The 14,687-nt window shown below is 46.0% G+C and overlaps 1 protein-coding gene across 2 annotated transcripts in view; it reads left to right on the forward strand.

Annotated features, from left to right (window-relative positions):
• Positions 1-571: 571 nt before the first annotated feature.
• Positions 572-14,687, forward strand: part of TSPAN18 (tetraspanin 18) — a 172,587-nt gene continuing 158,471 nt past the window's right edge. For both annotated transcript variants that reach the window (XM_063289644.1, XM_063289645.1), the window contains exon 1: positions 572-773. The gene's annotated coding sequence lies outside the window, so the exon portion shown is untranslated. The remainder of the gene's footprint in view (positions 774-14,687) is intronic.

Genomic DNA, 14,687 nt, shown 5'->3' on the forward strand with positions numbered 1-14,687 from the left:
AAAGTTGGTGCAGATAGCAGCCTGTATGTTAGGCCAACTTGTACCTGTTTCTCCCCCTCTGTCCAGCCTGAATTTTCCATCATTCAGCATCCCTGGATAAGGGCTGTTAAGAATAAGGCAATGAAAGAGAAGTTTAATTTTACCCCAACAGGATACGAAAGTTCGGTCCCGTAGGTTCTCCTTTCCCTAATTGCGACTTCATTTACCTAGAACAAGAGCTAAAAGTTCCCTGAGGGAGATCCTCGGAGTCAACAACCGGAAAAGGCAGAAACTCGCCAGAGGACGGAGTGCGGGGGGTGGGGGAAGAGAGCAACTGGCCGTTGCGGAGGGAAAGGCAGAAAACAGAGAGGGGCCCAAGGAATGCAAGAAAAACCCGGCAGGCGTTGAGATGCCAAGCAGGACGCGTCCGCTCCGCTCGGCTCTGCACGGGACTGAAAGCCGCGAACAATGCAACGAGGGGATGGCGCAAGGGCTCGGGGGCGGGGCGGGGCGGGGCGGTGGAGCTGGCTTCAGCGGGCGACTCCGGCTCTCCCAGGCTGCTGGGCAAACGGATTCGCGCCCGCAGCCGGGGAACGCTGACAGGCTGCTGCAGAGCTCGCCCGTTAGCAGCCGCAGCCGCAGCCGCAGCCGCAGCCGCAGCCGCTCTCTGCTACGCCTTAGCGGCTCTCCTGAAAGTTAGCCCAGCGCCTTTGGGGAAAGCTGTGCTACCATTGCCCGCCCGCCTGCGAGGAGGAGGTCGTGGGGCGGCTGGATTGCCTTCCGCTACTCTGAGGGTAAGACAGCTGGCTGGGGGCTCCTTCTCTCCCCTCAGTTATTCTGCCCCCGCCGAGACCGCTTCCCGAGACCCGCCCTGGCGAACGCTGCCTCCGTGCAGCGGTCCCGCTGCTGCCCAGCTGCTTCTTCCAGCAGACGCGCCCCGGGGTTCTCACGTGCTCCAGAGGTCGCTGGATCTCACATCTCGGGGATATTTTTTGCCCCCCTCTCCGGAATCCGAATACATTTAGCGCCACCCTCGAGGAGCTGAGGTTTCTCCTCCAGCTGTTCTGAAAAAGATCGTACCGGCAGACGGTCGAGCCCTATCAAGCCGGAAAACCTCCCAGGTGCTTTCTGAAAGACTCGCTTCTTCCCTACTCCGCAGCTCCCCGAGCGCGCCACTCAGTCCTCACCCTGTCGCCACAGGGATACCACCGGCTTCCTCCCTCCTCCCCTCCATTCTGCCGCCCTTTACTTAGTTCCTCGTGGTCTCTTCCACTCCCCACCAAGTGCCCGAAAGAGGGCGGGCTCTTTTTAATTCTCCTCGGGTAAAGTCATTCCACGGTCTTTCACCCTCTCTGTTTTTAAACTCGCGGTTTTTTGGTTGGAGCTCGCGTCTCAGCAGACTGCCCAGATGGGAAGTTTGATGTTGGACTCCCCCAAACGCCTGCTTCACTTCACCGGCGCACTTTATAGCGGCGCTCCCTTCAGCTTTCTCCCCGCTTGCTCATCCTGAAGATGCTGATCTATCTCGAATTCCTTCTGGTCTTCCTTTTGTAAAAAGAAAAGGTAATAACAGCCTTCCGCCTTTCTGTCTAAGTCCCGTCAGTTGTTTTCTTAAGGAGCCAACTGAGGCCGGGCTAAATTGGTATGGTGTGATCCATCCTCCACCCGTCAGAATGGGGTATTTGCAGTCTACATGCTAAGCGAGGAAAAAGAGGCAAAGAGAAATGCGTTACCGGTTCTGTCGTTTGTGTGCGTGTTGTGTGATTTTGCTGATGGTTTTCTTGAAAGTTCCTCGAATTAGCGTGACATGCAGGGCTTCTCCCACTCTATCTCCCCCCCCCCCCAACTTGGTGCACATGCCTTCCTTTTTGTTGTCCTCAGAGTTGATAATAGAAAAGATGTGCTCAGAGATTCTGGATTGTGCAAATCAAACTAAATACTTCCTAAATACTACAATCTCAGGGGATGTCCTCCTATCTTGCTACAGTTCATTTTCATACCCAAATTCCTACCCTTATTCAACAAAACCTGGGTTTTAGCTTCAAAAGCTACTTTAGTGGACTGTTGCTCTTAACTTTTTAACTTTTCATTATCTCTGCTAACAGTATTGTAGAAGTTTTTCTTCTTCAAAGAATTACTTTTTTTTTTTTTTTTTGCAAGTATTCCTGTTCTTACTTTTCTCTATTCTGTAGCCTGGAAAGTTTCTGAAGATCCAGATGATCTTTACATTTCTGATAAGCATCACACACCCAATGCATAATTTATCATTTGTTAAAGTGCAAGAAATAATGCTAGTAATCATTCAGTAATATCTCAGTATCTCCCTCCTGTTCTGCAAAGAGCTAGCAACCAAGCTGAGTTGAAAATGTGGTGGAGAATATTTGCCTATATAATACATTTGTGAGAAGTTGACATTTGTTTTATCTGTAGTTCTCAATAATCTGTTTCTCTGGGCTTTTAACATGTTTGTTTAGTTTGTACCTCCTAAAACTTTAGGTTTTGAAGTAGCCTTTCTCAGTTTGCTGTCCTCCAGACATTACTGGACTAAAATTCCCAGCACTCCAGGCCAACTGCTGATGGAGGCACCAGAAGGGGAAAGGTTGTTAAATGAATATGCTTATCTTTGCATTTTCAGAGTTGGAAGAATTGTAGTTCTGAACAATATTGTGATTGTTGTTTTTACTACTTGAGTTTAGGAGAAAAGGCAAAGGTTACACATCTGGAAAATTCTTTATGAGATTAGCTGGGCAATGGAACAGTTGCTCGCGAAATTATCACCTCTTCTTCCTTGAGACTGTATGATATTCCTTACCTAAGAGCTGATTCGGGCATGAAGTATAGACTGGGCTGCACCAATTCAAGCTTCAGGTCTCTGGTCATCTTCCCTGCTATATGAAAAAGAAGATTCCCAATATATACAAAGTTGACATGAGGGGTGGAGATATAGTCTTGACAATGTGCTGGCTTCTTATGTACAAAGAAATGTAGGTAAGTGCGTGTGGGTAAAATATCTGCTTGTGGTCTGAAATAATTTAGACCTGATAGGGCAACACTGCCGTGTTTCACATTAGAGATGGTCTTCCTGTTCATGGACCCCAGCAGATGGCAGCATCTAGATGACCTTTACTGATACAGAAAGAACTGAGTAGGTTTAGGTCTTGTTACTTCTTGAATGGGAGACATCAGGAGATGTAGGACTTGTAGATTAGATTAGGAAGTTGGAAAAGAGTCAGTTAATATGCATTGTTCTGTGCCCGACCCTTCCCATTACATATTGGTCGGGCAGAAATGATTGGAGATAGGTGGTCTTGTAAATAACCAAGCCCCATGCCATGAAGGGCTTTATAGGTGATGACCAGCACCTTGAATTGTACCTGGAAGCTGACTGCCAACCAGTGCAGCTCACGTAAGAGCAATGACATGATGGCATTTTGGACCAGCTGTAGCTTCCAAATGAGCAGCCCCATGTAGTGTGATACTGAAGCCCAGCCATTGACCAACCTCCTTCTCTTTCAGAAACTCAGATTATTCCAAATCACCCTTATTTTTTTACAGTTTTTTGAAGGATATAAGGTAAAGGTAAAGTTAAAGGTTTCCCTTGACGTAAGGTCCAGTCGAATCCGACTCTAGGGGGCGGTGCTCATCTCCGTTTCTAAGCCTTGGAGCCGGCGTTGTCATAGACACTTCCGGGTCATGTGGCCAGCATGACGACTCAGAACGCCGTTACCTTCCCGCCGAAGCGGTACCTATTGATCTACTCACATTTGCATGTTTTCGAACTGCTAGGTGAGCAGGAGCTGGGATTAACAACGGGAGCTCACCCCGCCGCGCGGTTTCGAACCGCCGACCTTCCGATCGACAGCTCAGCGGTTTAACCCGCAGCGCCACCGCGTCCCTTTGAAGGATATAAGGCTGAGCTAAATGGTCATGTTCAAATAGGCCCCATTGAAGGAAAATTATTGTTTCTTTAATCCAAGATGCATGCAATGTTTAACTTTACTTAAACATGAAGACACATTTGAAAGCACAGGTTGTGGCTCAGGTGGGAGAGTAACAAAGCCTAACTCTTTCCCAGATACAAATACAAAAGCAGCAGATGACCTTTTGGTTCCTGAGAGTCAGACATGGCAATGGATGGTGAATTTGTATCTCAGAAATCTGTATATTGATGAATACTCTCATGTGCACACATACCTGTCCCCTCTAACTTAACATACAGGTAGTCCTTGTTTAGTGACTGCCTCAGACAGTGATTGTTCACAGTTACAGTGGTGATGAAAAAGTAACTAGTTACCAATGCCCACATTTACGACCTTATCAGCATCTCTCTCATCATGTGTTTGCCATTACAGTCAGTCAGTATGCATATTTTCTGTGCCTGACCCTTCTCCCCCACTCCCACAAAGAATGGAGAGATTGCTTAGACAGGCTTTCTCTTCTTGAGCTGCTTTTCCCCAGTCCCAGTGAGTCCCTAAAATGCACCTACCACAAATTAACAAGCTCTCTGTGACTTCAATTAGTTGATTAAAACCCTCCCCTGCTTACAGCTGCTGAGTGAAACTGACAAGACCCGAATCAGTTTCACACTAAAGACTTTCTTTTGCCTCCTAATCAGCTGGCAGTGAGGTGCTAGGCAAAGGGCTAGCACATTCCTTTTGATATGTGTTCCCCATTGTGTGCCTGCTTACTCTCTTGTAATCCCTTCCTCTCCAATGAATATAAATACGAACATTAATTTTCTTCTTGCTAATTATTCCAGCATCGAGGTAAACATTCCAAAGGGTGGGGGAGTGGGGAAAAGGGCTATAAGATTTGCCCTTTTACCCAGCTTCCTTGTGAGTTGAGTTCTGGAAGCCTTTCTAGCCAATTGGGCTTAACTGGCTGTTTGGGGTCATATCCTTCTGATGCTGTAAAGCAAAGGAAAGCTGAAGGAAAATAGTAAGCACAGTTAAGATCACATGATTTTTCACTTAGTGACTGCTTTGTTTAATGACTGAGTTGTTGGTCCCAATTGCGGTTAATAAACAAGGACTACCTATACATAAATAGACAATTAAAATACCACTCCTTCCACCATGATGCCACTTTGTGCCTGTTTCCCCCTACTATAACTTAGGAATACAGAGAAGCATGCAGTTAATATAAAGCTTTGGGCATCCTGGGATTTGGGTATCTGAAGGAGCTTCTTTCTTTTATCTGCCTGGCCAGCAGTCAAGATTGAATGGAGATGGATTTATCAGATGTTCACTATGCAGCAACCCCAAGAGAGAGCATGCTTGAGACAGATGCCCCAATAATGGATTTTTCTTTTTGTCTAGTTAGAGTTGGCAGCAACTCTAGTTAGCTTTTGGCATTAATTATAAATCTACTCATTCATCCAGGCTTTTTTGATTGAACATCTTCTGTTCTGAGTGTGTCACAGCCCTTATTGTGATGATGCAAATTTATTTATTTATTTGGTAATTTTTAAATGTTCATTTTCTGGTAGCTCCATAGCTATCTGGTGAGGTAGCTCTGGTGAACTACATTTTCTGGTAGCTCCCTCTGGGATTACTTTCTGTAGAACACATGCACCATGTTCCCCCAGAGATCTGCCAGGCCTATACTGCTCTAGAAGGCCTTGAAGAGCTTGCTGTTCTCACAAGTGTTGAGTGGGATGAGACTGGAGTGAAGTAAGATGGTATGTGGATGTATGGGATAGTGCTGCCCCAGGTGCCATGAGTTTTTATAGAGGATTATAGATTTTAAGTAGTTTTTTATTCTGATGGCTTTTGAGTTTCTGTTGTTTTTACTGTTTTGTGTGCTGCCCAGGACTCTTGTTACAATATGGCTATATAAATTTATATATTTATTTAGTCTAAATAAATTAATACATAAACGCAATTAGTTAACTGTCTAGTGTTTGGATCTACAGCATCTATGAATGAATGAACAAATGAATGGCTTGGCAGTGGAAGGGAAGCCTGGCATGTAGAGTTGAGTCACCTGGTGTGCATCTTCTCTACCCCTCTGCCAACCACTTTGCTGGGGAAAAGTGTACACAGAGAGGAATTTCCACACATCCTCTTTCCCAGTATGTTGAAGTAGAAGCAGGATCATGAGATAGGAGGCACTTTGGATGGATGGAGCAGAATAGCAGGTATACATTAGGATACAGAGGAGACCTTCAAGGACTGTGAGCGACCTCTGGTCACCTCCATGTGGTTTATACAATGAGCATAGAGTCCATGCTTCAAATAGTGAATGCTCTATGTTCCTGAACATCAGATGAGGAATGAACATCAGATGAGGAATTCAGATCCAGGCTTGGAATGAAACTATTTTCATTCTACAGAATGAAACTACAGAAATATTTATGAGAACCTTTTGAAGAATGGCATTTAATGAAAATTAAATATTTCAGAAGAGCTAGCGAAGGCAGGAAAAATAACTTCAGACAATAAAAACCTTTCAGTTTAGGCATAATTCAGTTTGATAGCACAAGACTCCCATCCCTCACATGTTGAATCATGATGTGTTTTAACAGTCAAATGTAACTTTGTCAATTCATAGAAAACTTGGTTGTGAAAGAAGGCCCCATTTTCTCTACCTCTAGAACAACATCTTTATCCCAAGATGATGTCATGTTTGGCTTGTGGTTTAGTGTTACAGTTTTTGGTATGAAGTAAGGGAAGGAAAAGAAATGAAGTATATGCTTGTGAAACTGCTGATCAGTTCTAACTTTCTGCCAAGTTCTGTATCTCTGTCTGTTTAGTTACTGCACTGCACTTTATCTTTAAACTTAAGTAGAGAAAGGAGTGGTGCAAGTTAAAAATGAGAACAACATCATCACCATAATTTTAGTTTGTTTTATTTTGGGATGCTTCAGTTAAACAGTTTGGTTCTTATTTTTGACGCTATATCTGCTTTGCCTTCCCTGCTGAATTACAGCTTCATTCAATTCCTGCATTTATCTTCTTCTTCAACTCGTATAAGGTCAGTACATCAATGAGAAGGATTTAGTACTGCCCTCTGTTATGGAATGGGCTTGAGTAAATAGATGATGATAGTTGCCTTTACATTTTGCTAGCTTACTTCTGTCACTGAAGCCTGCCAGTTCAGTGTTCTTCATGCTTCAAAAAGAAAAGAAAAAAAAAGCTGGCATTCTGGTTTAATCATGGCTATCCTTCTGCAGGCTTCTGGACCTTTTATCCTGCCAGTTGCTATGATTCAAGTAGGCTCTCAAGGGCAGTGTTTCTCAGAATTTGTACTGGAGTTATACTAAGTAAAACCATACTGTACTTCGATGCACTTCAGTTGACAACAGTTGCAAATTACTCATTCCCTTGCTGACTTCATTGGTATTGTCAATGATCAAATCTCTTGCATTTCTGTTCTGCCACTAATGTCTATGGATTTGCAACACAGACATTTTACTCTATAATAAAGTTATGGAACTCAGGAATTCATACTTCATTGGATACAAATGTGACAGCATATGCAATCTTTGTGTTGGCAAATTTGCATTTTATTTCATTAATGAAATTTATTAATGAAACAGATTAAAAGAAAAAAAGAAAATTCTCATATACCTATGTGTCCTCTGTTTCATGGAGCAAGAGAATGAAAAATTGTGAAAAGGAAAGACTTGTTTGGTGTTTTGATTTGTGGACAATTATCTTCTCTTTCACCATTACTACAGTGTTTAACCATCTACCTCTCATTGTGGTCTGATGTAGAATTCTTTCACAAATAAAATAGTATTGGTTATGTTATTATTGCACTTAATTTGAAGCTATTAAAAATGAAACATGTTCTGCCCTGTACCCCTAATTTCTGGCTGTTGGAGGGATGACATTTTGCTAGAAAATACTTGGCCAAATTAAAAACACACACATACAGACAATAAGATAATTACCCCGTTGGTAAGAGAATTCCATCTGGCGGGGTCCAGGAGGCAGGCCTTCTCTGCAGTAGCGCCTGCCCTTTGGAACATCTTGCCCCCAGAAATGAGGCTATCCCCATCACTCCTGGTGCAATGATTGCCTATTCTATTGTACATCAGACTCATAAGCAAGGTTTCAAAGATATCTGATTTATTGAAGAATAGTATGCAGGATCACAAAGAAAGCTGAGAATGATGAAAGCACAGCAAATTCAAACTAAAAACCCTCAGTGCAAATGAAATCCCTCCCCCCTTAGAATCTTCTCAAATCCACAATCCCAGGTGCTCCTAACGGTTTCTGATGGTCTGCGGGAAAAGTCCTTGAACAGAGAAAATAACCCAAACACATTCCATTGTCCTGATTTCACATACAGAGCTTGGTACAAGGTTTCACAGCAGCTCCCTCCCAAACAGAAACGTGCGTCAGCACCATGGCATGTGAAACATTATGATGTATGAACTACATTGAAACAGTGAACATGACATACTGCCCCCCAGAAAAAAAAACTGCACAATACATTAAGCAGAAGGTTTCAATGGATAAGCAAGGTGGAAACAGTTAACTAAATCAGGAGCATTAACATGGTGAGCAGACACCCATTCAGGATGAGGAAAGTGTTTCCATCGGACCAGGTACTGCAGGGTGCCCCGAAGTTTGCAAGAATCAACAATGTCCTTGATTTTGAAGTGCTGCTGCCTGTCAATCATAATAGGAGCAGGAGGAGGAGGTAGAGGGTGCCAACGTGGCGAGTGGTGTACAGGCTTAAGCAAGCTGCAATGGAAAACAGGGTGCAAGCGCTTCAAGTTGTGAGGCAGTTGCAACTTAGCAGTAACTGGATTGACAATATCAATAATAGGAAAAGGACCAATGAATTTGGGAGCAAGTTTTTTAGAGGGTTGAGGTGATTTAATAAATTTAGTGGATAAATAAACCCGATCCCCAACTTTAAAGTCGTGTTGTGGAGAACGATGTTTGTCAGCTTGAGACTTGTAAGTAGTCTAGGCATCAGCCAAAGCTTGCTGAATCACTGGCCAGGAATCAGACAGTTTAACAGCCTAATCAGATGCGGAGCACGCTGGGGAAGGGTCAAGGATGGGCACAAAGTCGTGACCAGAAACCACGTGGAAAGGAGTTTGTCCAGTACTTTGATGTACAGCATTATTGTAAGCAACTTCAGCAAAAGGTAACAATTCAACCCAATTGTCCTGATGATAGTTAATGTATGTTCTAAGGAACTGTTCAAGAGTGGCATTTAAAATCTCAGTAGAACCGTCAGTCTGCAGATGGGACGATGTGGAAAGTGCCTGTTTAGTGCCAATCAATTTAAAAATGATTTCCAAAATTGGGAAGTAAACTGTGTGCCGTGGTCCGAAATTATGCAGGAGGGGCTACCGTGGAGCCGGTAGATGTGGTGAAAAAACAGGCACGCCAATTGCGGGGCTGAAGGAATGGATGCACATGGAATGAAATGAGCTTGCTTAGAGAAAAAATCCTTTACAACCCAAATGACAGTTTTCTTCTGACTGGGTGGCAGGTCCACAATGAAATCCATGGAAATCTGGTCCCAGGGACAGGATGGGCTGGCCACTGGCTGTAAAAGCCCCTGCGGTTTACCCCCTTTGCGTTTAGACATGGCACAAACAGGACAGGAAGCAACATAGTCTTTAACATCACGTCTTAAGGTCAGCCACCAAAATTGGCAGCGAACCAAATGCAACGTTTTAACAAAACCAAAGTGTCCAGCAAGTTTATCATCATGGGAACGCCGCAAAACATCAGCTCTTTAAGTTTCAGGCACATAAAGGCGGTGTTGCACCCAAGCAAGACCATCCTCAAAAGAAACATTGTCTCTATTAGCTAGCAACCAAGTATCAGATTTCAGTGCCTGGAGAAAGTCTTTTTGTAACTGACAAGGCACTTGCACTTTCTGCTTCCCAGGCTGTGCTGGGGGAGGTGGTGCTTGTGCACGGCTTTGGCTCCAAGTGACGGCAGCCAAGCCCAATTGTGGTTTAGTGAGAACAGTTCCAACCACATCAGCCACCTGGTCATGATCTTGAGGTAAATGTGACAACGCATCAGCCAGAAAGTTTTTCTTTCCAGGAATGTATTTTAACTGGAAGTTAAAGTGACTGAAAAATTGAGCCGAGCAAATTTGTTTAGGGCTGGGACATCACAGTGTGCGGAGGGCTTCCAAATTTCTGTGATCAGTCCAAACCCCAAAAGGGCGTTTAGCACTTTCAAGGAGATGGCGCCAAATTTCTAAAGCTGCCTTTACTGCAAAAGCCTCCTTTTCCCAAACATGCCAGCCGCGTTCTGGTTCAGAAAATTTCCTAGATAGATAAGCACAGGGTTTCAGATGATTTTCTGAATCCCTTTGCAACAAAATAGCCCCAATCGAGGAGTCAGAAGCATCGACTTGAACCGCAAAGGGGCGTTCAGGATCAGGGTGCTGCAGAATAGGCTCAGCAGTGAAAAGAGTTTTCAACTTATCAAAAGGAGCCTGGCATTCAGGTGTCCAATTCAACACCACCCCAGGGTTTTTTACTTTGCGTGTTTCACCCAAGCCCTTGGTACAGAGTAAATCAGTGAGGGGCAGAGCAATCTCAGCGAACACCGGGATGAATTGCCTATAGAAATTATTGAATCCTAGAAAACTTTGTAATTGCCTCTGGGTGCAGGGACGCTCCCAACTCAGAATCACCTGAATCTTGGCAGGGTCCATTTCTATACCCCGGTCAGGCACTCAATAGCCCAGATAGTCAAGTTGCTTTTTCTGAAACTCACATTTGGAAAGTTTGGCATAGAGTTTGGCACCCCTAAGTTTGCGTAAAACCTGTCTGAGGAGACATTCGTGTTCCTCCTCAGTTTCAGTGTAAATAAGAACATCATCCAAATAAACTAGGACCCCTTTAAATAAATGATCATGTAATACTTCATTAATCAATTGCATGAATACTTCGGGCACCCCTGCCAACCTGAAAGGGAGAACTTTGTATTGAAATGATCCTAGTGGGCAATTAAAAGCAGTTTTCCACTCATCCCCAGCTTTTATGCAAATGCGAAAGTAGGCTTCGCAAAGATCAAGCTTGGAGAAAATCTTGCCCTTTGACAAATGAGCTAACATGTCCTTCATGAGGGGAAGAGGGTACTTGTTGACAATTGAGACCAAATTTAACCCTCGATAGTCTGTACAGAGCCGAAGCATGCCATCCTTCTTTTCCCGGAATCACGCAGGAGCCCCAACTGGGGAATTGGCAGGTTCAATAAATCCCCTTGACAGATTTTTGTCAATGAAGTCCCGTAGTGCCTTGAGCTACTTCTGAGTCATCGGATAAATTTTCATCTTGGGCAATTGAGCATTGGGGACCAACTCTATTTCACAGTCAGTTTTCCGGTGAGGGGGTAACTGATCTGCTTCCATCTCCCCAAATACGTCCGCAAATTCTTGGTATTGAGTGGGCAAGCCTTCTAAATGCGGCAAGTCAGGGTGCGGCGTGTCTATCACCACCCTTCCAACCCCAGCCCAGGCAGCAATCTCCATGGCAGGAGCATGGTAAAATCCATCTTTAAATGTCACAGTCCTGTGCTCCCAATTTATATAGGGACTTCGATAGGTCAGCCATGGGGTCCCCAAGATGACCAAGGGATTGCCAACAGGGGCTATAACGAATTTCAAAGTCTCATGGTGGCTGCCTATTTGCATTGCAATAGTTCCAGTGAAATGGGTTGTCGCCGTCCCCCCCCCCCCCCCCGCTGCTGAACCATCCAGCTGTGTAAAGATCAAAGGATGCTGGAGGGGAAAACTCGGCAGTTCCAAAGCAGCAACCAAATCAGGGTGAATTAAACACCTGGAACACCCAGAGTCAACTAAAGCCCACACCTCGGTAGATCTTGTGTGGGAACTCAACTTCACTTTTACTGCTAAAGTGGGACACTCAGCACTCACCATAGCATCTTCACTCCCATCATCTCCCACCTGCCAGCTGGTGCCCATCATGGCAGGTGGCTGGCATTTCCCGCCGGCTCCTTAATTTCATCTTCAGCCTCTCCTGAAAAGTAGATTAGCTCTTCAGAGTTGGCTGTCCCTTTGGCTGCTGTCATTCGTCGCAAAGCAGGGGACGATTTGGTCGGCAGTTTCCCCACTCAGTCTCCGGCTTTGGCTTTTGGGCAATCAGCTGCTCAATGGCCCTCCTTTCCACATTGCTGACCTCTTGTGTAGCGCTGATCTCTCTCCTCATCCCAGGCTCTGTGGCTTGGCTGGACAGCAGTTGTAGCACTTCAGGGTCCTCTCGTGGTGGTGTGTGGTTTTTCGTATTTTCTGGTTTGCAGGAAGGTATGCTTGGCATTCTCAGCCTTCCCTGCCAGACAGATCCAGTCATACAATGACTCGGGGTCATCTCTACCTAATGCTTCTTAATGCCAGGTCAGTTAATAACAAGGCCACCCTCATATGTGACTTGATCACTGAGGAGGGGGAAAATCTGGCATGTATTACCAAGACCTGGATGGGCGTGGAAGGGGGGGTGCCCCTTTCGGAAATGTGCCCAGCTGGGTTTATGGTATGGCACCAGCCGAGATCCCAGGGCAGGGGAGGAGGGTTGGCTGTTGTCATCCGAGAGTCTCTTGTGGCCTTCAGGGGCCCTGCTCCACAAGTGGCTGGTTGTGAGACCCTGTTCTTCAAGTTGGGTTCCCGAGAACAGTTGGGAGTGTTGCTGCTGTACCAACCTCCCTGCTGCGTGGCAACCTCCCTGCCTGAGCTGCTTGAGGCCATCTTGGGGCTGGCGGTGGAGTTCCCAAGGCTATGGTTCTGGGGGACTTCAACCTGGCATCCCTGGGGCATGCCTCAGAGGCAGCTCGGGAGTTCATGGCTACCATAGCAGCCATGGGCCTGTCCCAGATAATTCGGGACCCGACTCGAGACAGTGGTCACACCCCAGACTTGGCTTTCTTGTCAGAGCAGTGGCAATGTGATCTGAGGGGAGAGATAGATCTGTCCCTATTGTCATAGTCAGACCATACCCTGGTGGCCCTGAGTTTCTCTTATGCCAGCCCCCTCCGCAGGGAGGTAGGACCCATTGGATTGGTCTGCCCCCGGCAACTGATGGACCCGGTAGGGTTTCAGAGAGAGCTGGGGGTTATACTTGGTGATCTGCTGCACAGTCCAGCGGAGGCCCTAGCTGCAGCCTGGAATAGGGAGGTGGCAGGGGCCTTGGACAGGATTGTGCCTGTGTGGCCTCTCTTGTCTCATCAAGCCTGGCACTCCCTGTGGTTTACGGAGGAGCTGAGGGTGCTGAAGAGGGTTAAGAGACACCTAGAGTGCCGCTGGAGGAAGACAAAGACTGAATTCGACCGAACATAGGTAAAAGCCGCTGTTAAGGCCTACCTTGTGGCGATAAAAGCGGCGAAACATCAATATTTCTTCGCTCTTATTGCATCTGCAGAATGCTGCCCGACAGCCCTGTTTAAGATCACTCAATCCCTTTTGGGGAAGGTGGGTTCAGCAACCCACCTACAGGGCCGTGCAGAGGAATTTGCTGAGCATCTGCAGGACAAAATCGCTCGGATCCGCTCCAAGTTGGACTCTAGGCGTGAGGCGTGGTCTGGAGAGATACCAGGGGAACAGGCTTACCCAGTTATCTGGGAGCAGTTTGATCCTGTTGGACCTGAGGAAGTGGACAGGATCCTATGGACAGTAAATGCCACCACATGCCATCTAGACCCGTGTCCCTCCTGGCTAGTAAAAGCAGGCCGGGAGGTCACATGTGGTTGGGTCCATGCGATGGTTAATACATCCTTGGGAGAGGGGGTGTTTCCAGCGGCCTTTAAAGAGGCATTGGTACACCCACTCCTCAAGAAGCCATCACTGGACCCTACTGTTCTGGACAATTTTTGTCCAGTCTCCCACCTTCCCTTTCTGGGGAAGGTGGTTGAGAAAGTGGTGGCTTTGCAGCTCCAGACGGTCCTGGAGGAAACGGATTATCTAGACCCCTTTCAGTCAGGTTTCAGGCCCGGTTATGGGATGGAAACCAACAGCATTGGTTGCACTTATGGATGATCTCTGGCGGGAGCAGGATGGAGGCAGTGCATCCATCCTCACTCTCCTTGATCTCTCAGTGGCTTTCGATACCATCGACCATGGTATATTTTTGGAGCGGCTCAGGGAGTTGGGGATGGGCAGCGTAGTCTTACGCTGGTTCACCTCCTTCCTCCAGGGCTGATCCCAGTCGGTGTTGATAGGGGAGGAGAGATCGGCCTCGCGGCCCCTTCTTTGTGGGGTGCCACAGGAATCAGTACATTCCCCTCTCCTTTTTAACTTCTACATGAAACCACTGGGTGAGATCATCTGTCACTATGGGATGAGGTATCATCAGTATGCTGATGATACTCAATTGTATATCTCCATCCCGGGTGAAGTAAGTGATGCTGTGACCACCATCTCCGAGTGTCTGGGGGCTGTGGGGGCCTGGATGGGAAACAACAGGCTTCAACTGAACCCTGGTAAGACCGAGTGGCTGTGGGTAATTTCCAAATACATTGAAACAGTGAACATGACACCTGGCCTTTCGGAGGAACTTGAAGACCTGGCTCTGCCACCTGGCCTGGGGCGGGAAGGAGAACAGTCATGGCTGGGGTTGGCTAGTGCCTTCAAATACCCCTTCCACACAAAGACTGAACAAGATCACAGCCATCTGGACTTTACTCTTATTTATATTTATTAATGATATGTAATTTTATAAGGTATTTTTATATATTTATTGTTTTAGTGAGTATTTTGTTGTAAAC

Source organism: Candoia aspera, chromosome 1 (genome assembly GCF_035149785.1).
Source record: "Candoia aspera isolate rCanAsp1 chromosome 1, rCanAsp1.hap2, whole genome shotgun sequence".
Lineage (NCBI taxonomy): Eukaryota > Metazoa > Chordata > Lepidosauria > Squamata > Boidae > Candoia > Candoia aspera.